We start from the raw sequence: 24,890 nt of genomic DNA on the forward strand, positions 1-24,890 counted from the left end.
TTCTTGGGTTAGATTGGTGACCCGTAATATAGGGTTTTCATTGTTTCTTGGGATTTCACCTAGCATTTCATTTTCCACCGTGAATACCGTGGAGAAGAAGGTGTTTAATATGTTAGCTTTTTCCTCGTCATCTACAACCATTCTTTCCTCACTATTTTTTAAGGGGCCTACATTTTCAGTTTTTATTCTTTTACTATTGATATAGTTGAAGAACAGTTTGGGATTAGTTTTACTCTCCTTAGCAATGTGCTTCTCTGTTTCCTTTTTGGCAGCTTTAATTAGTTTTTTAGATAAAGTATTTTTCTCCCTATAGTTTTTTAGAGCTTCAATGGTGCCATCCTGCTTTAGTAGTGCAAATGCTTTCTTTTTACTGTTAATTGCCTGTCTTACTTCTTTGTTTAGCCACATTGGGTTTTTCCTATTTCTAGTCCTTTTATTCCCACAAGGTATAAACCGCTTACACTGCCTATTTAGGATGTTCTTAAACATTTCCCATTTATTATCTGTATTCTTATTTCTGAGGATATTGTCCCAGTCTACCAGATTAAGGGCATCTCTAAGCTGGTCAAACTTTGCCTTCCTAAAGTTCAGTGTTTTTGTGACTCCCTGACAAGTCCCCCTAGTGAAAGACAGGTGAAACTGTACAATATTGTGGTCGCTATTTCCTAGATGCCCGACCACCTGCAGATTTGTTATTCTGTCAGGTCTATTAGATAGTATTAGGTCTAAAAGTGCTGCTCCTCTGGTTGGATTCTGCACCAATTGTGAAAGATAATTTTTCTTGGTTATTAGCAGAAACCTGTTGCCTTTATGGGTTTCACAGGTTTCTGTTTCCCAGTTAATATCCGGGTAGTTAAAGTCCCCCATAACCAGGACCTCATTATGGGTTGCAGCTTCATCTATCTGCTTTAGAAGTAGACTTTCCATGGTTTCTGTTATATTTGGGGGTTTGTAACAGACCCCAATGAGAATTTTGTTACCATTTTTCCCTCCATGAATTTCGACCCATATGGACTCGACATCCTCATTTCCTTCGCTAATATCCTCCCTTAAAGTGGACTTTAGACAAGACTTTACATAGAGACAAACCCCTCCTCCTCTCCGATTTTTACGATCCTTTCTAAACAGACTGTAACCCTGTAAGTTAACTGCCCAGTCATAGCTTTCATCTAACCATGTCTCGGTTATTCCCACTATGTCAAAGTTACCTGTAGATATTTCTGCTTCTAGTTCTTCCATCTTGTTTGTCAGGCTTCTGGCGATTGCAAACATGCAGTTTAGAGGATTTTGTTTTGTTCCAATCTCCTCGCTGTGGATTGTTTTAGAAATGTTCTTACCGCCCTTCTGAGTATGTTTTCCTGGATCTTCTTTGTTCAAGTCTAATGTTTTTCTTCCCGTCCCCTCTTCTTCTAGTTTAACGCCCTCCTGATGAGTGTAGCGAGTCTTCTGGCGAATGTGTGTTTCCCAGGTTTGTTGAGGTGTAGTCCGTCTCTTGCGAGGAGTCCATCGTACAAGTAATTCACACCGTGGTCCAGGAATCCGAATCCTTGTTGTCTGCACCATCGTCTTAGCCAGTTGTTTGCATCAAGGATCCTGTTCCATCTCCTGGTGCCATGCCCGTCTACTGGAAGGATAGAAGAAAAAACTACCTGTGCATCCAGTTCCTTTACTTTCTTCCCCAACTCTTCAAAGTCTTTGCAGATTGTCGGTAGGTCCTTCCTTGCCGTGTCATTGGTGCCAACATGTATCAGAAGAAATGGGTGGACGTCCTTGGAGTTGAAGAGCTTTGGTATCCTATCGGTCACATCCTTGATCATCGCACCTGGAAGGCAGCATACTTCTCTTGCAGTTATGTCCGGTCTGCAGATGGCTGCTTCTGTGCCTCTCAGTAGTGAGTCTCCCACCACCACCACTCTTCGTTGCTTCTTGGCTGTACTTTTTGCTGTCACTTGTTGCTGTGTGCCCTTTTCTTTTTTGCTTGCTGGTATTGCTTCATCCTTAGGTGTGCCATCTTCATCCTCTACAAAGATTTGATATCGGTTCTTCAGTTGTGTGGTTGGTGATTTCTCCATGGTCTTCTTGCTTCTTTTGGTCACATGCTTCCACTCATCTGCTTTTGGAGGGTCTCTGACACTTTTTTCACCTTCTGTGACCAGTAGAGATGCTTCTGTTCTGTCTAGAAAGTCTTCATTCTCTTTGATGAGTTTCAAAGTTGCTATTCTTTATTCCAGACCCCGCACCTTTTCTTCTAAAAGGGCCACTAGTCTACACTTCTGACAGGTGAAATTTAATTCTTCTTCTGGTCGATCTGTGAACATGTAGCACATGCTGCAGCTCACCATGTAGGTTGTCACATCTGCCATGTTGCTCCTAGATCCTGCTGACTTGCTGTGTGTTTTCCTTCTTGTGTAATCTACTCAGCCAAGCTCTCTTGCAATAATGTCCTACAGGCAAAAATTTGCCTTCCCGTGGGTTGCTCAATTTACTGCGCTTACTTTGAGGCCTTAAAGCACGTTCCTAGAATGGGTGGTGAAAGATGTGTCTGGGATTCGCTTATGTTCGCACTATCTAGACGACTTTTTGTTTATAGGGCCAGCGGAATCAGCAGATTGCTCGATTTTGTTGCACACAATGGAGAGTGTGGCAAAAAACTTTGGGGTGCCTTTAGCGGAGGACAAAACAGTTGGCCCGGTGACAGTGTTGAGGTTCCTAGGCATTGAAATTGACACAGTAGCAATGGAGTGTAGGCTACCTGCAGATAAGCTTACCTCGTTGCGTCAGGATGTGGTTAATGCGATTGGTTTGAAGAAGATAAATTTGCGCGGTTTGCAATCATTGTTAGGGAAACTGAACTTTGCCTGTAGGATCATGCCGATGGGTTGAGCGTTCTGCCGCCGCCTATCCTTGGCAACAGTAAGGGTAAAGTCCCCTTTGCATTTCATCAGGATAAATAAAGAATTTCAGCATGATTTGAAGGTGTGGGCGGATTTTTTTGACGAGTACAATGGCAGATCTCTTTGGATTCAGCCTGTTGCATATGCCGCCTCCTTGGGCATTTTGGTTCATATTGTCGAAAAGAGTGGCTTAGGTCTTTTCTTTCGTGGTAGCTGGTCAGCAGCGGCTTGGCCAGAAGAATGGAAGGAGGAAGGGTTGACAAACAACCGGCTAAAGCTGCATTTGTTCCCCTGGGTTGCTGCGTTGGCCCTGTGGGGCGACAAATTGAGGAACTTGAAGATTTCTTTTCATTGTGAGCATGTAGGAATGTGTTGTGAATTCTGTGGCAGAGCTCCCTCCTGTGGTCACAAGTGGTACTTCGGCTGATTCTCTCTGGGAGCTTCCGTTTGTGGAGGAAACTGGTACTGCTGCTTCTGAGTTTCCTCCCTCAGGTGATCTGGTGAGGTCGTTAGGTGCTTCTCTACTTAACCCTACCTAATGCTTTGATTCATGCTTCCTGTCAATGTTCCAGTGTTGGACTTGTGTTTCTCTGGATCATTCCTGTGGCCTGCTGCTCTGCATAGCTAAGTGCTTCTTTGCTATTTGTTGCTATTTTTTCTGTCCAGCTTGTCTATTTGTTTTGCTGGAAGCTCTGGGACGCAAAGGGTGTACCTCCGTGCCGTTAGTTCGGTACGGAGGGTCTTTTTGCCCCTTTGCGTGGTTTTCTTTAGGGTTTTGTGTAGATCGCAAAGTTATCTTTCCTATCCTCGTTCTGTCTAGAATATCGGGCCTCACTTTGCTGAATCTATTTCATCCCTACGTTTGTCTTTTCATCTTACTCACAGTCATTATATGTGGGGGGCTGCCTTTTCCTTTGGGGTATTTCTCTGAGGCAAGGTAGGCTTATTTTTTCTATCTTCAGGCTAGTTAGTTTCTCAGGCTGTGCCGAGTTGCATAGGGAGTGTTAGGCGCAATCCACGGCTGCCTCTAGTTGTGTTTGGAGAGGATCAGGGATTGCGGTCTGCAGAGTTCCCACGTCTCAGAGCTCGTTCTATTATTTTGGGTTATTGTCAGATCACTGTATGTGCTCTGACCTCCATGTCCATAGTGATACTGAATTGCCTATCACAACAGTACAGGAAGCCAAAAGTACTAATGATTCTCAATAGAGGGAAAAAAGAAGTTCTGAGACCATTTTTTTTTTCTTGGCTTTGTGTTTTGTCTTTTTTTTCCCCTAGACATTTGGGTGGTTCAGTACACAGGTGTAGCGATGGACATTAGAAGTCTGTCTTCATTTGTGGTTCAGCTCTCGGCAAGAGTACAAAAGATTCAAGACACTATTGATCAGAAATCTATGTTAGAACCAAGAATTCCTATTCCTGATTTGTTTTTTGGAGATAGAACTAAGTTTCTGAGTTTCAAAAATAATTGTAAGTTATTTCTGGCCTTGAAACCTCGTTCCTCTGGTGACCCAGTTCAACAGGTTTTGATCATTATTTCTTTATTACGTGGCGACCCTCAGGACTGGGCATTTTCTCTTGCGCCAGGAGATCCTGCATTAAGTAATATCAATGCGTTTTTCCTGGCGCTCGGATTGCTGTACGATGAGCCTAATTCAGTGGATCAGGCAGAAAAGAATTTGCTGGCTCTTTGTCAGGGTCAGGATGAGATAGAGGTATATTGCCAGAAATTTAGAAAATGGTCAGTGCTCACTCAATGGAATGAATCTGCGCTGGCAGCTATGTTCAGAAAGGGTCTCTCTGAAGCCCTTAAGGATGTCATGGTGGGATTTCCTATGCCTGCTGGTTTGAATGAGTCTGTCTTTGGCCATTCAGATCGGTCGACGCTTGCGTGAGCGTAAATCTGTGCACCATTTGGCGGTATTACCTGAGCTTAAACCTGAGCCTATGCAGTGCGATAGGACTTTGACCAGAGTTGAACGGCAAGAACACAGACGTCTGAATGGGCTGTGTTTCTACTGTGGTGATTCCACTCATGCTATCTCTGATTGTCCTAAGCGCACTAAGCGGTTCGCTAGGTCTGCCACCATTGGTACGGTACAGTCAAAATTTCTTCTGTCCGTTACCTTGATCTGCTCTTTGTCATCATATTCTGTCATGGCGTTTGTGGATTCAGGCGCTGCTCTGAATTTGATGGACTTGGAATATGCTAAGCGTTGTGGGTTTTTCTTGGAGCCCTTGCAGTGTCCTATTCCATTGAGAGGAATTGATGCTACGCCTTTGGCCAAGAATAAGCCTCAATACTGGACCCAGCTGACCATGTGCATGGCTCCTGCACATCAGGAGGATATTCGCTTTCTGGTGTTGCATAATCTGCATGATGTGGTCGTGTTGGGGTTGCCATGGCTACAAGCCCATAATCCAGTATTGGATTGGAAATCCATGTCGGTGTCCAGCTGGGGTTGTCAGGGGGTACATGGTGATGTTCCATTTTTGTCAATTTTGTCATCCACCCCTTCTGAGGTTCCAGAGTTCTTGTCTGATTACCGGGATGTATTTGATGAGCCCAAGTCCGATGCCCTACCTCCGCATAGGGATTGTGATTGTGCTATCAATTTGATTCCTGGTAGTAAATTCCCAAAAGGTCGACTGTTTAATTTATCCGTGCCTGAGCACACCGCTATGCGCAGTTATGTGAAGGAATCCCTGGAGAAGGGGCATATTCGCCCGTCATCGTCGCCATTAGGAGCAGGGTTCTTTTTTGTAGCCAAAAAGGATGGTTCGCTGAGACCTTGTATAGATTATCGCCTTCTTAATAAGATCACTGTTAAATTTCAGTACCCCTTGCCTTTGTTATCTGATTTGTTTGCTCGGATTAAGGGGGCTAGTTGGTTCACCAAGATTGATCTTCGTGGTGCGTATAATCTGGTGCGAATCAGGCGAGGCGATGAATGGAAAACTGCATTTAATACGCCCGAGGGTCATTTTGAGTATCTAGTGATGCCATTCGGACTTGCCAATGCTCCATCAGTGTTTCAGTCCTTTATGCATGACATCTTCCGAGAGTACCTGGATAAATTCCTGATTGTGTACTTGGATGACATTTTGATCTTCTCGGATGATTGGGAGTCTCATGTAAAACAGGTCAGAATGGTTTTTCAGGTCCTGCGTGCTAATTCTTTGTTTGTGAAGGGATCAAAGTGTCTCTTTGGTGTGCAGAAGGTTTCATTTTTGGGGTTCATCTTTTCCCCTTCTACTATCGAGATGGATCCTGTTAAGGTCCAAGCCATCCATGATTGGACTCAGCCGACATCTCTGAAAAGTCTGCAAAAGTTCCTGGGCTTTGCTAATTTTTATCGTCGCTTCATCTGCAATTTTTCTAGTATTGCCAAACCATTGACCGATTTGACCAAGAAGGGTGCTGATTTGGTCAATTGGTCTTCTGCTGCTGTGGAAGCTTTTCAAGAGTTGAAGCGTCGTTTTTCTTCTGCCCCTGTGTTGTGTCAACCTGATGTTTCTCTTCCGTTCCAGGTCGAGGTTGATGCTTCTGAGATTGGAGCAGGGGCTGTTTTGTCGCAGAGAGGTTCTGATTGTTCTGTGATGAAACCATGCGCTTTTTTTTCCAGGAAGTTTTCGCCTGCTGAGCGGAATTATGATGTGGGCAACCGAGAGTTGCTGGCCATGAAGTGGGCATTCGAGGAGTGGCGTCATTGGCTTGAAGGAGCTAAGCATCGCGTGGTGGTATTGACTGATCATAAGAACCTGACTTATCTCGAGTCTGCTAAGCGTTTGAATCCTAGACAGGCTCGTTGGTCGGTGTTTTTCGCCCGTTTTGACTTTGTGATTTCGTACCTTCCGGGCTCTAAAAATGTGAAGGCGGATGCTCTGTCTAGGAGTTTTGTGCCCGACTCTCCGGGTTTATCTGAGCCGGCGGGTATCCTCAAGGAAGGAGTAATTGTGTCTGCCATCTCCCCTGATTTGCGGCGGGTGCTGCAAAAATTTCAGGCTAATAAACCTGATCGTTGTCCAGCGGAGAAACTGTTTGTCCCGGATAGGTGGACAAATAAAGTGATCTCTGAGGTTCATTGTTCGGTGTTGGCTGGTCATCCTGGAATCTTTGGTACCAGAGAGTTAGTGGCTAGATCCTTTTGGTGGCCATCTCTGTCGCGGGATGTGCGTTCTTTTGTGCAGTCCTGTGGGATTTGTGCTCGGGCTAAGCCCTGCTGTTCTCGTGCCAGTGGGTTGCTTTTGCCCTTGCCGGTCCCGAAGAGACCTTGGACACATATCTCTATGGATTTTATTTCAGATCTTCCCGTCTCTCAAAAGATGTCAGTCATTTGGGTGGTCTGTGATCGCTTTTCTAAGATGGTCCATCTGGTACCCTTGTCCAAGTTGCCTTCCTCCTCTGATTTGGTGCCGTTGTTCTTCCAGCATGTGGTTCGTTTGCATGGCATTCCAGAGAATATCGTTTCTGACAGAGGTTCCCAGTTTGTTTCGAGGTTTTGGCGAGCCTTTTGTGGTAGGATGGGCATTGACTTGTCTTTTTCCTCGGCTTTTCATCCTCAGACTAATGGCCAGACCGAACGAACCAATCAGACCTTGGAAACCTATCTGAGATGCTTTGTTTCTGCCGATCAGGATGACTGGGTGTCCTTTTTGCCTTTGGCTGAGTTCGCCCTTAATAATCGGGCCAGCTCGGCTACCTTGGTTTCGCCATTTTTCTGCAATTCTGGGTTCCATCCTCGTTTCTCTTCAGGACAGGTTGAGTCTTCGGACTGTCCTGGTGTGGATACTGTGGTGGACAGGTTGCAGCAGATTTGGACTCATGTAGTGGACAATTTGACCATGTCCCAGGAGAAGGCTCAATGTTTCGCTAATTGCAGACGCCGTGTGGGTCCCCGACTTCGTGTTGGGGATCTGGTTTGGTTATCTTCTCGTCATATTCCTATGAAGGTTTCCTCTCCGAAGTTTAAACCTCGTTTCATTGGTCCTTATAGGATTTCTGAGGTTATTAATCCTGTGTCTTTTCGTCTGACCCTCCCAGATTCTTTTTTCATACATAATGTTTTCCATAGGTCATTGTTGCGGAGATACGTGGCACCTATGGTTCCATCTGTTGACCCTCCTGCCCCGGTTTTGGTGGAGGGGGAATTGGAGTATATTGTGGAGAATATTTTAGATTCTCGTGTTTCGAGACGGAAACTCCAGTATCTGGTTAAATGGAAGGGTTATGCTCAGGAGGATAATTCCTGGGTTTTTGCCTCTGATGTCCATGCTCCCGATCTTGTTCATGCCTTTCATGTGGCTCATCCTGGTCGGCCTGGGGGCTCTGGTGAGGGTTCGGTGACCCCTCCTCAAGGGGAGGGTACTGTTGTGAATTCTGTGGCAGAGCTCCCTCCTGTGGTCACAAGTGGTACTTCGGCTGATTCTCTCTGGGAGCTTCCGTTTGTGGAGGAAACTGGTACTGCTGCTTCTGAGTTTCCTCCCTCAGGTGATCTGGTGAGGTCGTTAGGTGCTTCTCTACTTAACCCCACCTAATGCTTTGATTCATGCTTCCTGTCAATGTTCCAGTGTTGGACTTGTGTTTCTCTGGATCATTCCTGTGGCCTGCTTCTCTGCATAGCTAAGTGCTTCTTTGCTATTTGTTGCTATTTTTTCTGTCCAGCTTGTCTATTTGTTTTGCTGGAAGCTCTGGGACGCAAAGGGTGTACCTCCGTGCCGTTAGTTCGGTACGGAGGGTCTTTTTGCCCCTTTGCGTGGTTTTCTTTAGGGTTTTGTGTAGACCGCAAAGTTATCTTTCCTATCCTCGTTCTGTCTAGAATATCGGGCCTCACTTTGCTGAATCTATTTCATCCCTACGTTTGTCTTTTCATCTTACTCACAGTCATTATATGTGGGGGGCTGCCTTTTCCTTTGGGGTATTTCTCTGAGGCAAGGTAGGCTTATTTTTTCTATCTTCAGGCTAGTTAGTTTCTCAGGCTGTGCCGAGTTGCATAGGGAGCGTTAGGCGCAATCCACGGCTGCCTCTAGTTGTGTTTGGAGAGGATCAGGGATTGCGGTCTGCAGAGTTCCCACGTCTCAGAGCTCGTTCTATTATTTTGGGTTATTGTCAGATCACTGTATGTGCTCTGACCTCCATGTCCATAGTGATACTGAATTGCCTATCACAACAGGAATGGTGATGGCGGTAAACTCGTTGTCAGCGGCTACGCCTGCAGTAGTGAAGATCTTGCAGCACTTGGTTTTCCTGGATCTTAATTATGGATTGTATCTGAAGTGGGCTTGTCAGCACCTGATCCAATAGTTGTTGCTCTTTCTAAAATTCAGTGGCAGCTTTTCCGGGATTTTGCACCCCCGGCGGAGAGCGCGGGTCTGGATTGTCTGGTGGAATTGTGGAATGTGCCGCGAGGGCCGTAACGGAGTTAGTTACCAAATCGCTTGCGGATTCATTTTGGTCTCATTATAATCAAGCTTGGAGCCTGTGGGAATCCTGGATGTCAAGTTTGGATCAGGATATAGAGGAGGAGTATAGTTTGTTGTTGTTCCTAGGTCATCATTGGGAGGCAGGTTGGTCTGTTACACGTTTGAATAAGTTTTTGGCGGGGCTAGCCTTCAACCTTAAATGCAGGTGGTGTAAGGATATAGCGAAATCCTTTTTGGTTCGGTAAGTTGTTCGGGGTTGGAAGAAAGGCTGGAAGGCTTCGGACGGTTGGATACCCGTGTCTTATGAGGTGCTTTCAGCCATTGATCAGAAGTTGCAGGAGGTGTGTTTTTCCGAATGGGAAGTGGTTTTGTTCCGGGCAGCCTTTTCTTTGGCCTTCTTCGGGGCATTTTGGTTACGTGAGTTGGTTAGCCCGTCCGTTAGTAAAAAAGGTACTTTGTTAAGAGAAAACGTTGATGTTGAAGGGAACAAGGTGGTGGTGTTTGTTAAGGCCTCAAAAACGGACGTGTATGGGAAAGGGTGCAAAGTGGTACTGTTCAATGTTGAAGGATCCCCGGTGTGCCCGGTGGCATCCGTGAAGAAGCACATAGCAAAGGGCGGTGTGTTAGACGAACCATTCTTGGTGCACGAAAATGGGTCTTTCTTGTCCCGTTTTCAGTTTATTTCAGTATTTAGGAAATGTTTGGCGGCAGCGGGCTTACCTGCAACACAATATAGCGGTCACTCCTTCAGGATCGGGGCAGCGACTGAGGCCGCTAGGTTGGGCCTTGGTGAGGATGTGGTTCGGAGAATTGGGAGATGAGAATCTTCAAGATTCCGATCGTATGTTCGCCCAAACCTATTGTGAATTAGAGGCTGTGGTGAGTTAATTGTTTGTTGCCTTTCTTTCTTTGTTGCAGGGGCTGATCCGGTGCTCGTCTGGATCATGGGGCACTCGTTTGTTGTGTGGGCTGCGTTGCGTGCTGCGGTTCCTCCGGACGGTCGTCAATTGGGTCTTTCTCGAGAGACAGTGACATTACGATGGATCGGTAAAAGGGGGATGGTGTGGAAGGAATGGTTACCTGAATTCCATCGTTTCGTTAGACTGGATAGAGTGCCGGAAATTGTGGTGATTCACCTAGGGGGGAATGATTTGGCTAAACGGTCTTGTAGGGAGCTGATTAAGGATATTAAATTTGATATCCTGAGGTTCTGGGTCATGTTTCCAAAGGTGTTGTTGGTGTGGTCCGACATCATTCCGCGTAAAAGATGGCGAGGTGCTAGATCCCATGAGGGGGTGAATAAGGCCCAGATCAAAATAAACAGGGCCATATCTCGGTTCATGGTGAGGAATGGTGCGTTGGCTGTGAGACATGTGGACTTGGAATCGGGTCAAGGAGCTTACTGGAGAGCCAATGGCGTGCACCTGAACGCGGTGGGAAATCATATGTGGTGTTTGGCTATCCGCAGTGGCATTGAATTAAGCTTGAAGGTGTGGAGGGACATGAATGGCTAAGGTGTCAGGCCATTCGTGTTCTTGGTGGGGGTGGAGGTCCTCGAAGTCGGTGGAAATGGTAAATGGTGGTTCAATGGGGGGGGATCTTGAGAGGTCCTGGACCCCCCATGAGAGAATTTAACAAGGCGCAGTACGGTTATCCCGCCTGCGGTGGATTTATGGGCCCCTGGCATGGGGGTGGGTTCGGTGGACCAGGATTGGTTGTTAGCTATCCCTGAGCTGGTGCTTTACGGCTGGGAGTAAGACTTATCCTGGGCTGAACATTGTGGAATTTGGGATGCTGAGTTTTATAACTTTGGGGCTTTGAGGACCGCCCCTCCTATTCTGGGTTGTTATAAAAGTTCTGTTATCTTTTATTTTAATAAAATGGCTGCTGTGGCCAATTAAATCCAACATATGTCTCAGTCTGTTGATTTGTGTCCGATAGAAGTTTATTCTTTAGGTTGTTATGGGGCCTGTTTAAGGGGATTGGGGGAATTTTTCCAGGTCACGGAACTCACGTATACCCTATGTCAGGGGACGTGTCCTGGATGCTGTGCTGAGAGGACGTACAGCAGGAGATCTCCCTCTAGGCATTGCAGATTACAGGGCTCCACAGTCTCATTTCCAGCCAGATTACCTTCAGCAATGGGCCCCAGGAGCACCAGGATCCCGGCACATGTTAGGACAGTGTCGGCTGCTCATGCAACAGCCCTGGATGTGTTCCTCTTCAGAGACCCGGCTAATATGGATGCTTCACATAGGGAGGAAGGTGAGGCTGGAGGCTCAGACACAGGGGATCTTATGATCGGGACATGACGTAAGGGGTACACGTGACTCATGACTGCCTTTACTGACTTAAACGCCTAACCTTAATTACTTACTGCATCGGATCTCTCGTAAACTGCCTTATCGTAAGATCCCCTCCTGAATAACGACATTACACCAGATTTGGATTAAATGGCCACAGCAGCCTTTTATTAAACATAAATACAACATGTAAACAATATCACCCCAGGGAGTGGTGGTCCTCGAAGCCTCAAAAATAACCTTGCAGAAATTCAAATTGTGTACCTTGGCCCCCAGGCTTAGTCTTGCCTCCAGCCGCTAAGCACCAGCTCGGAGGCAGATAATGACCAACCCGGCCAGATAATGACCAACCGATTACCAAATCCTTTAATCAGCCCATCCATGGGCTGATCTACCACATCCACTCGCAATCCACTCCGGGGGAGTCCAGGACCACTAGAGGTCCCCCCCTTAGAATCCGCCATTCCCCTCTTTCCACCAACTTCGAGGACCTCCCTCCCCCACCATCAACACAAATGTTTTGACACCTCAAACATTTGTGTCCCTCCAAATCTTCAAACCCGTCTCAATTCCTTCCTGAACAGCGAGACACCACATGTCAACCCCGATTGCATTTAAATGCACGCCATCTGCCCTTCAATATTCGCCCTTTCCGGATTCCAAAATTTACATGACGCACTACCAATGCCCCATTCTGCGCCATGAACCGAGATACCACCCTATTTACTTTTATTCTGGCCTTATTTATCCCCTCAATTGAGTGAGCACCTCGCCACACCTTCCTTGGGATAATATCTGACCAGACAACTGACAACTTCGGAAACGCCGCCCAAAGTCTTAAAATGTCAAACTTTATGTCCTTTATCAATTCCCTACAGGGCCTTTTGCCCAAGTCATTCCCGCCCAAATGAATTACTACCACATCCGGAGCTTGATCCAAATGAACAAACTGGTGTAACTACGGCAAAAGCTGGCTCTATATCATTCCGCGTTTCCTGTTCCACCGCAGAATCGCTGTCTCTCTTGAGAACCCCAGTTGTCGCCCGCAAAGCCGCCCAAAAAACGAAAGAGTGGCCCATGATCCACACCAGCCAGTGCTCGCGGCCTGAAATAGATAACACAACAATAAGAAAAAACAATTCAAATATTAAACCATTAGACCAAGTTCGGGCGGATATAGGAAATGTATCTCCTCGACTCCCACCGACCGATCTTTTTTACCACCTCCTCGCCCAGGCCCCTCCTGGCAGCTTCTGTCGCTGCGCCAATTCTAAATGAGTGCCCACTGTAATCCCCCGGTGAAATTCTCCCTGCGATCAAACATTTCTTAAAAACCGCTATGAACTGAAATCGAGATAAAAAGGAACCGTCCTCATGGACCAAAAGGGGGTTGGACAATCCTCCGCCCATCCCCATGAAAGCATTGACACACAGGACCGGGCATAACGGGGAACCGGCCACCTTAAATAATACCACTTTACAGCCTTTACCTTGACTGTCTGTCTTAGAAAATCGAAGCCGAATGACTACCGTATCATTATCGGAGACTTCTGAGAGCAGAGTGTCTCCTACCGGGGACGTCTGTGTTGCGGAAATCCCTCTCGCCTCTCTGGGTTTACGCAACCCGAGTACTTTCAGTCCTCAGTCTTTTCATGCCATTGAAACTTTTATTTCTTTTGTTGACCGTAAGGTGAAAGAACTTTCACACCAGCAACGCCTTGGTTTCTTCCCCATACACACCAACCTCACATTAGCGGAAAAACAGGCACTATCGTCCCTCCAGAATAATAAATCCATAATAATAAAACCTGCCGATAAGGGTGGCGCGATTGTTATTATGGACCGTACCACATATTCCAAGGAGGTCCAACGCCAACTCTCTGACTGCAACACCTACAGAGTTATCTCGAGAGACCCCACATTTGACATTGACAGAAAAATAAGAAGCCTTATCAGGACCTACTTAGAGAACCGTACAATTGATCAGAACACGGCTAAATTTCTCTCTAACCCCAATCCTATTATTCCGGTTTTCTATATCCTTCCAAAAGTCCACAAATCACTCACAAATCCTCCTGGTAGACCCATCGTAGCCTCCACAGATTCAATACTATCACCCTTATCTATCTACCTCGAAAAAATACTTACACCCCTTGTTAGGACTACAAAATCCTTCCTGTTAGACACTGGACACTTCTTGAGCCTCATCAAAGTATATGACACCGTACCATCAGATAGCCTCCTCGTTACATTAGATGTAAACAGCTTATACACATCTATCTCACATGAAAAAGGTATCACGGCCACAAGGACACTCCTCCAGGCCTCTAATATGTCCTCTAGTTGCATCAAATTTTGTCTCGATCTCCTTAAACTGGTCCTATATGAGAACTTCTTATATGAGGACACTTACTATGTACAATGCTGCGGGACCGCGATGGGCTCAAATGTCGCACCGGCTTACGCAAATGCGTACATGAGCCACTTTGAGAATAATCACGTCTACCCTGAGGAATTGTTCAAACAGCATGTCCGATGCTATCATTGTTACATTGATGACATCTTCCTTATCTGGACAGGGTCATCTGAATTACTACTATGTTTTCACCAACTTCTTAATTCGGTCCATCCCGAACTGCAATTCACTATCCAATATGACATAAGTCACATATCATTCCTAGACACTATGATACACAGAGATCAATCTGGGAAACTCACAAGTGACCTGTTTACCAAACCTACAGACTGCAACAATCTTCTACATTACTCCAGTAGCCATCCTAAGGCCACCAAAAATAGCTTACCCCGGTCTCAATTTACGAGGCTAGCTAAAATTGTGTCTGACCCAGCTGTACTCCCGATACACTTAGATATCATGTCCCAGAAATTCAGGGACAGAAACAACCCTACACGTTTACTGGAACTAGAGAGAAGCAATATCCTCAATCCACAATCCCCTCATCCGCAATTGGCCACTAAAGAACGGGTTCCTTTTGTACATACCTATCATCCTCTGATGCCAAAAGTCCAATCAATTATTAGAAAGCATTGGCCATTACTATCCAGAGCATACCCCAAAATTGACTGCTTCACCTCACTAGTTCTTATGTGCAACAGGAGGGCTCCCAACATCAGGGATAAACTGGTACGAGCTGACATTGGCAGTTTACGTCCCACCACGACGCAAAGTGTCCTGACCACACGCAGACAGGGTACATTTCCCTGTCTGAGCTGTGCCTCATGCTTCAATGTGATAAAATTAGACAATGTCACCCACCCCAGGACGGGAAAATCCTACCCCATTCGGGGATACCATACCTGCAACTCCAACTTTGTGGTATACCTAATAAAATGTCCCTGCGGCCTCTTCTACATTGGAGAAACAACCCAACATATCAGAGACCGGATTGCTAGCCACAAATCGACCATTCGTTGTGGCAAGACCTGGCTTCCTATCAGGGGCGGACACTAACACCTTGGGGCCCCTGTGCAAGAAATGTGTCTGGGCCCCCCTCCCTGCCCGGTATGCTGCCTAGGCCGGCGTCAGATGAGCGTATGGCATCGGATGCGATATGCTAATGACCCCCGTCTCCTGCTCTGCTGCGAGCAGGAGCCGAATGTCATGCGTCTGTGCTCCGAGCCTCTCGCACAGAGAGAATCGGAGCACAGCTGCGGAGAAATGACTTTCTCCATCTCCTCCATTGCCGGGGTCAGCGTATATCGCACAGCACTCGGATGATATATATACCGTGCATACATACACCTTACATACATATACCGATATAACGTACATACACAGATGCAAATACCGTGCATACATACACCTTACATGCATATACCGATATACCGTACATACACATACCATGCTTACATACACCTTACATACATATACCGATATACCGTACATACACAGATACACATACCGTGCATACATACACCTTACATATATACCGATATACCGTACATACACATACCGTGCTTACATACACCTTACATACATATACCGATATACCGTACATACACAGATACACATACCGTGCATGCATACATACACCTTACATACATATACCGATATACCGTACATACACATACCGTGCTTACATACACCTTACATACATATACCGATATACCGTACATACACAGATACACATACCGTGCATACATACACCTTACATACATATACCGATATACCGTACATACACAGATACACATACATATACCATACATACACAGATACACATACATATACCGTACATACATGCACACACCGTACATACATATACCATACAGTCACAGATATACATACATATACCGCACATACATGCACCTTGCATACATATACCGATATACCGTACATACATACACTTTAGATACATATACCTCGCCGCATGTGCGTATGCACAGGTCTGCCACCTGCGTCTTTGTACGCATAGTGGGGATGGAATTTCCCCCACTATGCTGTAACATCTGCCGCTGTGGATGAACGCAGTGTCCAATCCGCAGCAAATCCGCCATGTGGAAACACACCCTTATGGTCTATGTGAAAGAGATTGCAGCGGACAAAGACCAGGCTGGTGCTGTCACTAGCGGGCCACTGTGCACTGAATATGAGGATATGTCACTTTCCTTAGGTCTCTGACATTAGTGATGAGTGAACGTGCCCAGATAAGGCATTATCCGAACATGCTTGTGTGCGGAGTGTTTTTGGCGTGCTTGAATAATATTTATTTTTGACTCCCCACCGCTTCACGTGGGCTGTTCCACACATGCAGGGGTTGCCTAACAAACAGGGAATCATTCCTGCTTGTGTTGCGGATGTCAAAAAGCCACGAATCGTGCAGCAGTGGAGACTCGGACATATTATAAGATCATGCCGAAGATGCTCCATTAGCACTTGAGCATGCTCAGATAACACTTTATCCAAACATGCTCGCTTATGACTATTGATCACTACTCCCAACATAGTTCATATATAAATAGTTGTTTCTTTATTTTTCAAAACAAAACTGTATACTTACAACATTTCCACCAGGCAGCAAAGATCCTGTCAGCCTGGTCCGCACTCGTCCTCTGAGTCTGCACTGAGTCTGCTGCAGCTTCCCGCTCCAAGCTGCGGACTCCAGAGCACAGACATCCCGGAGGTAATGATGCACAGATGTCACTGTGCATTCCATGTATAGACATTGCACCAGGGGATCGCCATCCCATCCCCCTATATAGTGGATCATTTTAGTACCCGGCCCTTCTCCTACCTAACCTAGTGATCCCTCCTCAGCCCCTCTCCCCCCATTCTCATGTATCCCAGTCCCGACTCCCGAGGGATCACTGAGTGCGCACGTGCACAGCAGCAGCAGCACAGGGACTCAAACAGAGCGGAAGCTTCAGTGACTCACCGACACTCCCCCTCCCTCTCCCTGGCTCCTCTGTTCCAGCGTCTGCCGTCACCATGGCTACCGCACCATTGACAGCCGGACAGCAGCATAATGAATACCAGGTGAGGTCAGCAGTGGGCCCTTTTGAAGTTCATATCACATGCGTGCAGCAGAGCGGGCCCCCTGCTTCTCCTGTTAGCTGTCATTCACCGCCCTGCTTTCTCGGTCCTTCGGGGCCCCCTCCCGCTTCGGGCCCCGGTGCAGTTGCACAGGCTGAACCAGCGGTATGTCCGCCCATGCTTCCTATACCAGACCACTTCATTAAATTGGAACACATGGTGGCACAACTGAAATACCAGGTCATTGAACATGTACCTAGACCTAGGAGAGGGGGTAATCACATCAGACTACTGAAAACGAGAGAAACTTACTGGATTCATAAACTAGACACCCTGGCTCCCAGAGGTCTTAATAGAGAGATTAACTGGCTAATATGATTTCACTAATTTTACCATTTATCTTGCAGAATCGCTAAATATGAATTTCATTAGGTGAGTTCTTCCATCCAATTTATTATTGCTAGCCACATTATCTTAATAACTTCCAGACTTTTCCTCAGTGTCTACGTATACCCCACAACTGTACCAGGCCATGGGGCTATTCTTCATATTTACATTATGTGCCTCCTCTATATAACAGCATCCCTATTGTATACATCTGCATTCCCTTTCTGCATCAGCTTTCTTTATGCCCGTTTAGTCATTCTGTGCGTAGCCTTTATTCAGCCCTTATTCAACCCACAGCCGCTTCTTCTGCCCCTCTTCTTGCCACCATAACAACCGTCGCTATGGTTTCATAACCACGCATGCACAGTGTACCTTTTACATTAGCGGTACGTCACTTCCGGTCTCAGTGACGCACTTCCCTGTCCAGCGAAATGGGGCGCAGCATTTAAAACACCGCAGCACCTTCCCAGCACATGCCAAACAGCCGCACATTAAGCAGGGTGCGGATGCGCTGCTCTACAACGCTCTACACCACGCCACCAGCAGGTAAACTTTGCTTCATTACTATACCCTACTACGGCGTCCTTGGAGACTCTGAGTTACAGCTCCCCACTATATTATGCAGCAGATATACCTGTCAGTTTATTCTGCCACACCATATACTTTTGCTACTAGATCTTTGCAGTATTGTACCTTATTGCCAGTATTTACTACTCCATCACGGGGCCTCCATCTTAGCTCCCCATTACATCAGGTGACATTTCTAAGGGATCACTGTCATGCCATTTTTCCCTCACAAGATTACAGTAATTTCACTAACTATGGCATCACTATTATGCCACTATTATGCCCCCATTTACTATACTTGATAGCCAATACACATATTGTGTATAAATAGCCACCTACATTACAAGGCTAGCATTTTCTTATATCTCTACTTTTCCTGTAACGTTCCCTTTACTCATTGCAGTCTCGGGTACCTAAACAACAAGGGTCCCTCTCCACATTCTTTACCCTCTACTCTGGCTACAACAAACAAGGTAATACATGCCTGTCTTATTTTATGTTACTCAAAGTCATGGATTGCTACTATATTGTGCTATGTCATGTTTTAGTCTATACCAACTATTACTGGTTGCCCCATCTCTGTTTGATGCATTTTTCTATGTTGGTAATTATCATTCATGCTATCAGGCTCACTTTGCTACCTTGTATTCCTTTGTAAATTATGTATATAGTGTATATAGTATTCAGCGTCTTATTCTTTGTTTTCTTATTCTCTCCAGTAACCCCATGACTGAGACCCTGGAGGGTCGAATCGTTGGGTTGTTATATCAAGTTATATCTCTGCACTGCTTGTGGTTTATTTATCCGTTTGAGACTATCTTTGGAATAAATTGTGAAAACACGCTTGCAAACTGACAAACAAGAGTGTGCGGTGAATTTCTACTACTACCCTATCATTATACACGTCCACGTTGTCCCTCAACAAACCACCTTTGGTTCTTTTAGAGGGGCTGACCAACTCCCCTAACCGAAAGGCTCCAAAGAACGCTAATGCGAAGGCCGCCTTAAAAAGAATTATTTCCCTTTGCGATGAACAGACCAAAGCTAACTGATTGCCCAAAATTAACAATACCTCGTATGATACCGGGCGTCTTTTATCGCTCACTGCCAAACCTTTTCTCCATCCCTTTAACGTCTGAACTACCAAAAAAGACTTTGTGACGTCCTTAAGGCCCCGAGCCTTGAAACCGAATGCAATGCCCACCAACAACTTGTTCAGTCTAGACACGGACCAACCTGACTCTTTAAAATGCCCGATCAACAACAATAATCTGCTCATCCTGTAGTCCCGCCCCTAAAGAAACACCCCACTCTTCCCAAGTACCCCATGCCTGCTGATACTGACTCCACGACCTAGCCGATAAAGAGTTCTGAAAAAGATAATCTACTGCCCGCCAGGAAGCTTCCATAACTCCGCTGGGCACTCCCGGCCTGTCGACTCTGCCTGAGGTACTAATTCTCGAAAACGATCTCCCTGCAAGTGAGAAGGAGCAACAGAGACAGGGTTAGAAGCCATCGACCTGACCTTCGCCACAATCCACAAATTCAAAGATAAGCCCAAAAACACCAAACGCTGCAAAATTTTTACTACCGCCGGTGAATCAGCCGAATTTATCGCCACGGCAACCGCATTGGACCCACATGGAAAACGAATTTTCCTGTCTCGCACATTGTTACCCCATAACAGCAACGCAACAATGATAGGGAACAAATGAGGAAGAACCCGATTTTGTAGCCAACCTTGCTCCCGCCAGAAACCAGGCCATTCAGCCAACAGCCAACTGCCTTGAAAAAACAAACCAAAACCACGATCATCCACCACGGCAATGATGAAACCCAAATCATCTGAATTCACAACCGGTTTTATCCAGATAGACTTTCCGTTGTAATTCTCCAAAAAATTTGCCCATACTGCCAAATCTTCACGCAATTCCTTCTTTAGTCTGATAAAATGAACCGGAGATTGAACGCCCCTGGTCGCCAAAGACAACCTGCGGCAGAATGCCCTTCCCATCAGCATAATACGGCAAGCGAAGTTCAATTTGCCAAGCAAAGATTGTACTTCCCTCAGCTTCAATTTTTTAGCACTACATGCCCTAGACACCTCTTCGCTCAGAGCGCTAACCTTATCCCCAGGCAGCCTGCACACCATTTCTAAGGTATCGATTTCTATACCTAGAAAACTTAGAACAGTGACTGGACCCACAGTTTTGTCCGGAGCTAAAGGAACCCCGAAAATCTTGCACACTCTCTCCATAGTGTGCAATAGCACCTAGCAATCGGTACTTTGAGATGGGCCTATAAACAGGAAGTCATCTAGATAGTGAATGCAGGATTTCAAGCCCAACACGTCTTTCACCACCCACTCCAAAAAGGTGCTAAAAGTTTCAAAGTACGCGCAGGAAAGAGAACAACCCATGGGGAGACAGCGATCGACGTAAAAACCTCTATCCCAATAGCAACCCAGGAGATGCATACTCTCCCGGTGAACCGGTAGTAGCCTGAAAGCTGCTTCGATATCCGTTTTTGCTAACAGTGCGCCACCCCCACGTACCCGCACCCAATCCATAGCCGCATCAAATGAAGTGTAAATCACCGAACATAACTGAAGGTCAATTCCGTCATTTACTGAGGATCCTTTCGGAAAGGACAGATGATGAATCAATCTGAATTTATTGGGTTCCTTTTTTGGTACCACGCCCAACGGGGAAACCCTCAGATTGCGTACGAGTTTGCATCTCGGCTTCAGGAAAATGGCCGCCGCGATCTCCATCTGCGCACGCGCGGCATCCCGCGGACATTTTCCTGAAGCCCTGTGCAGCAGAGCACTCCATCTGCGCACGCGCGGCCTCAGGAAGATGGCCGCCCCCACCGATGACAAGGGTAATAGCGCAGATCGCATGCTTTTTCTTCACCTGCGCGCTATGGATTCGGCACTTGAACATGCGCACACCACTACGCCACCAATGGAAAGCTGGGGAAGAAACAGCGATGTCACCACGCCCACCCGACCTGTCCAGCCTGATTGACAGGCGAAAACGGCGACTTTGGTAATGTATTTCGCAGCATAGGTGGGGAATCAGGGTACACTACATACACTATTGTAACGCACAGCGCAGGCCCTATTTAACAGTATTTTTATCTCAATCTGAAAAAACGGGTTGACAGGTTCCCTTTAAACACATGTGGTAATTACTTTTCCAGGTGATTCTAATTAAAGGAAAAGTACTTAAAAATGATGTTCCACATTGTAACAACTCTGCTGGCATCACGGCATGACCTCTCATCTCTCACACACCATCTTACCCACTCCTCCAGGTCATGTTGTGGTCTCTGTCTGCTGCCGGCTCCATGCTCTGTGTCTCTTGCTTTCTGCATGCTTCCTGTCATGATCAGCTGCGGCCGCAGAAGCGGCCCAGCCCATTGCCCCCCCCCAAAGCCGACCAACCTCAGAAGGCGTGGGGCGTGCGTCCCCCGGGGACGAAATACGGACCCTTTAAACCGCAGAGGGGGACCCGGCCTTCCCGAACTAGGGGAGAGCAGCGACCGGGGTTCTGTGGCAGCTGAGCATGTGGACAAGGAAAGAGACACGTAGGACATGATTTCACAGATACTTCAGGTATAGAGAAAGTAAAGTTTACTAAAGCAAAGTCACACAGTACATAAACAAAACATGACGATGTCAGGCTCCCGATCCCACACCTCAAAAGGGTGGACCCCAAGTGGACCCAGTGGACCCCAAGGCACCAACGGATCACCGAGGCACAGATAGGCGGGACATCAGGACCCAGGCAGGACATCAGGGTACATGAGGACACCAGGGTACAGGCAAGACATCAGGATACAAAAAGGACCTCAGGACATCAGGACACAGGCAGGGCATCAGGACACAGGCAGGGCATCAGGACACAGGCGTATTGGACAGACATCTGAGACACTGGCGTGGCAGCCCAGGTCATCAGCTGGGACACTGGCGTGGCAGCCCAGGAAATCAGTAACATATGGGATAGCTGACGCACCACTGCAATATGCAGATATAATATATAAAGGGGGTGCAAGACTGATGGCTAATAATGCAAACTAACAAAAGCACAAGAAACAAGAGCCATCAAAATATCTGCACACCACCAAAGTTATGATAAAAATAATATAAGCTTTATTGGGAACATAATTAAAAACATCTAAAATCACACATAACCTCCGTGCAGACGCCCCTGTGAACACTGTATGCCAAAATATACATAGATATATAAACGTATGAAATCTTCCAGACGTGTCCCTGCCCTCTGCACTTAATATTATTAATGTAACTATATATAGTCAAAATTTGAAATGGACCCTCTGGGTCCATAGGGGTTTTTTGCTGGAAGCTGCATATTGTGGTGGGGTGTTGCATGCTATTTGCATGCTGTGTGGCTTGTATTATACTTGACTGTGTGCATATTTGTTGTTATATGGTTGTATACAGCGTGTTCATTTCAAATTTTGACTATATATAGTTACATTAATAATATTAAGTGCAGAGGGCAGGGACACGTCTGGAAGATTTCATACGTTTATATATCTATGTATATTTTGGCATACAGTGTTCACAGGGGCGTCTGCACGGAGGTTATGTGTGATTTTAGATGTTTTTAATTATGTTCCCAATAAAGCTTATATTATTTTTATCATAACTTTGGTGGTGTGCAGATATTTTGATGGCTCTTGTTTCTTGTGCTTTTGTTAGCCCAGGAAATCAGGTACATCAGGATATGACACAGGGAGGACATCAGGACATCAGGGAACAGACAGGATATCAGGACATCAGGGTCCATGAGGTCATCAAGACACAGGCAGGACATCAGGACATCTGGACCCAGGTCACCGGCAGACATCAGACAGGAGTCGTTTGGTTCTGGACATCCGACACGACCTACAGGCACCACTAGAGACATCAGGCTCCAAGCTCCAGACAGCGGTCATCAGGTTCCAGACTGCGGTCGTCAGGCTCCGGGCATAGGACCTAGGAAGGAACTCAAGCGTGATGGTGCAAACACCGCCGTACTGGACATGAGCCAGACAGGGTTAATACCGCATGGTAGTCAGAGCACAGAGTAGTAGATGCTCAGCAGAAACACCAGTTTCAAGAGACTCAAAGTCACTGGGAGTGAGGCTCCAGATGCAGAGGGATTCCAGGAACATAATCACAGCAGACACAGTTCAGACAGGTTCAGGTACAGGACAGGTACAGGATCAAGGATTCGGGCCTGGATATACCGCCCCCAGGACAGGCGCCAGAACAGGACAAAACAGGAATCAAGGCAAGGACTTTGGTACCAAAACATAGACAGGAGAGGTCCAGTAACATAAACACACACAGCAAAATTCAGGAGCTTTGTGAGTGTAGCTCAGGCCCCCGCCCATAGGGCAGGGGAGCTTTATATATGAGCTGCCCCTCAGCAATTGGCTGGGGACAGCATTTGAAGTACACACCCTCACCCTGATAAAAGCAGGGGAGTTGTGGCCGTGCACGCCCTAAGCACACAGACACCATTACAGCACACACACACAGTGCAGGATCTGAGGTTCAGGGCACCTGGCTGAGACTGCATGCACTGAGCCATGTGGAAAGTCATGCACCAGCCGCAAATGACCTCACAACCCGCAGACAGCTTCACAGCAGCAACCAGGGACCTCACATGAGGAAGGTATGCAGCAGGGCAAATACCTAAATGCCCATGTACGACTGCGCAGCAGAGCAGGGAACTAAGAAGGCTCCATTAAGGTAACAGCCAGCAGTATCCCAGATCAAATTAGGGTGAAAAGAGTAAAGTGTTAAAGCAAACATATGCATTGTCATGTCAAAAACCAGAAACAGACAGAATGGCATGACACTTCCTAGCTGTGTGCATAGGGGGGCGGCACCAGAACTCTCTGGTTCTTATAGAATCAGGGCGCACCTTTCTAATGTGTTCCTGACCAATTACCAAGAGGCCTCCAGTATTTAGGGCAGCTCCACCCTGTGGACTGGGCCTGTGCAATGTCTAAACTCAGATAGTGTTTAGTTTCTGAGCTGCCAGGCCTTGCTCTGTGTTGCTCCTTCCCTAGAGGCTTTTCTCCTTGCCTAGCCTTGATCTTATTTGTCTGTCCTCCAGGAGGCTGTATATCCTGGTCTGTGTCTGTGTCCTCGCTTTTCCTAGTTTTGGTCTGTACGCCCTCCAGGAGGCAGAATATCCTGGTCCCTGTGTTTTTCTTGTACCTTGTCTTGTTCCATTACCTTGTCTGAACTTTGTCCTACCTCTGTCTCCTTGTCTGTGGCTTCTTTCCCTGCTGTGTCTTTCCTTGTGTCCTCTCTGTTGGCTTATGCTCCACACTCTTACGGCTCTGCCTGCTCTGTACCTTTGTGACTTTGCGTGTGCTCCGCTCTCTTGCAGCTTTTCCTCTGCTCTGCACTCCTGCGGTTCTGCTCCATTCTACTCTGCTCAGCTCCTGTTGCAGCAGGAATCTTTTGCTGCAGCTCCTTTCCGCATTCCTTGCGGTTCCGTTCTGCTTAGCTTCTGCTGCTGCAGAAATCTCTTGCTGCAGCTCCTCTCTGCATTCCTTGTTGTTCCGCTCTGCTTAGCTTCTGCTGCTGCAGTAATCTTTTGCTGCAGCTCCTCTCCGCATTCCTTGCAGTTCCTCTCTGCTTAGCTTTTGTTGCTGCACTATCTCTTGCTGTTCTACCGCTCCTATCCGCAGCCTTGCGGTTCTCTTTCGGTGTGAGCAGGTCCCAACCTGTTCCTTCATACTTCATTCCTACCTGCTTGTTTCCTTACCTGCACCTTCTGTGTGAACAGGTCCCAA

The 24,890-nt window shown here is 46.6% G+C and overlaps 1 long non-coding RNA gene across 1 annotated transcript in view; it reads left to right on the plus strand.

Annotated features, from left to right (window-relative positions):
• LOC138672272 (uncharacterized) overlaps positions 1 to 18,921 on the plus strand; it is a 68,981-nt gene extending 50,060 nt beyond the window's left edge. Inside the window, exons 2-4 of the long non-coding RNA XR_011319684.1 lie at positions 17,519 to 17,543; positions 18,469 to 18,538; positions 18,785 to 18,921. This is a non-coding gene — a long non-coding RNA (uncharacterized lncRNA). The remainder of the gene's footprint in view (positions 1 to 17,518; positions 17,544 to 18,468; positions 18,539 to 18,784) is intronic.
• The last annotated feature ends 5,969 nt before the right edge of the window (positions 18,922 to 24,890 follow it).

The sequence above is a fragment of the Ranitomeya imitator genome, chromosome 3 (assembly GCF_032444005.1).
Source record: "Ranitomeya imitator isolate aRanImi1 chromosome 3, aRanImi1.pri, whole genome shotgun sequence".
In the NCBI taxonomy this organism is placed as follows: Eukaryota; Metazoa; Chordata; class Amphibia; order Anura; family Dendrobatidae; genus Ranitomeya; species Ranitomeya imitator.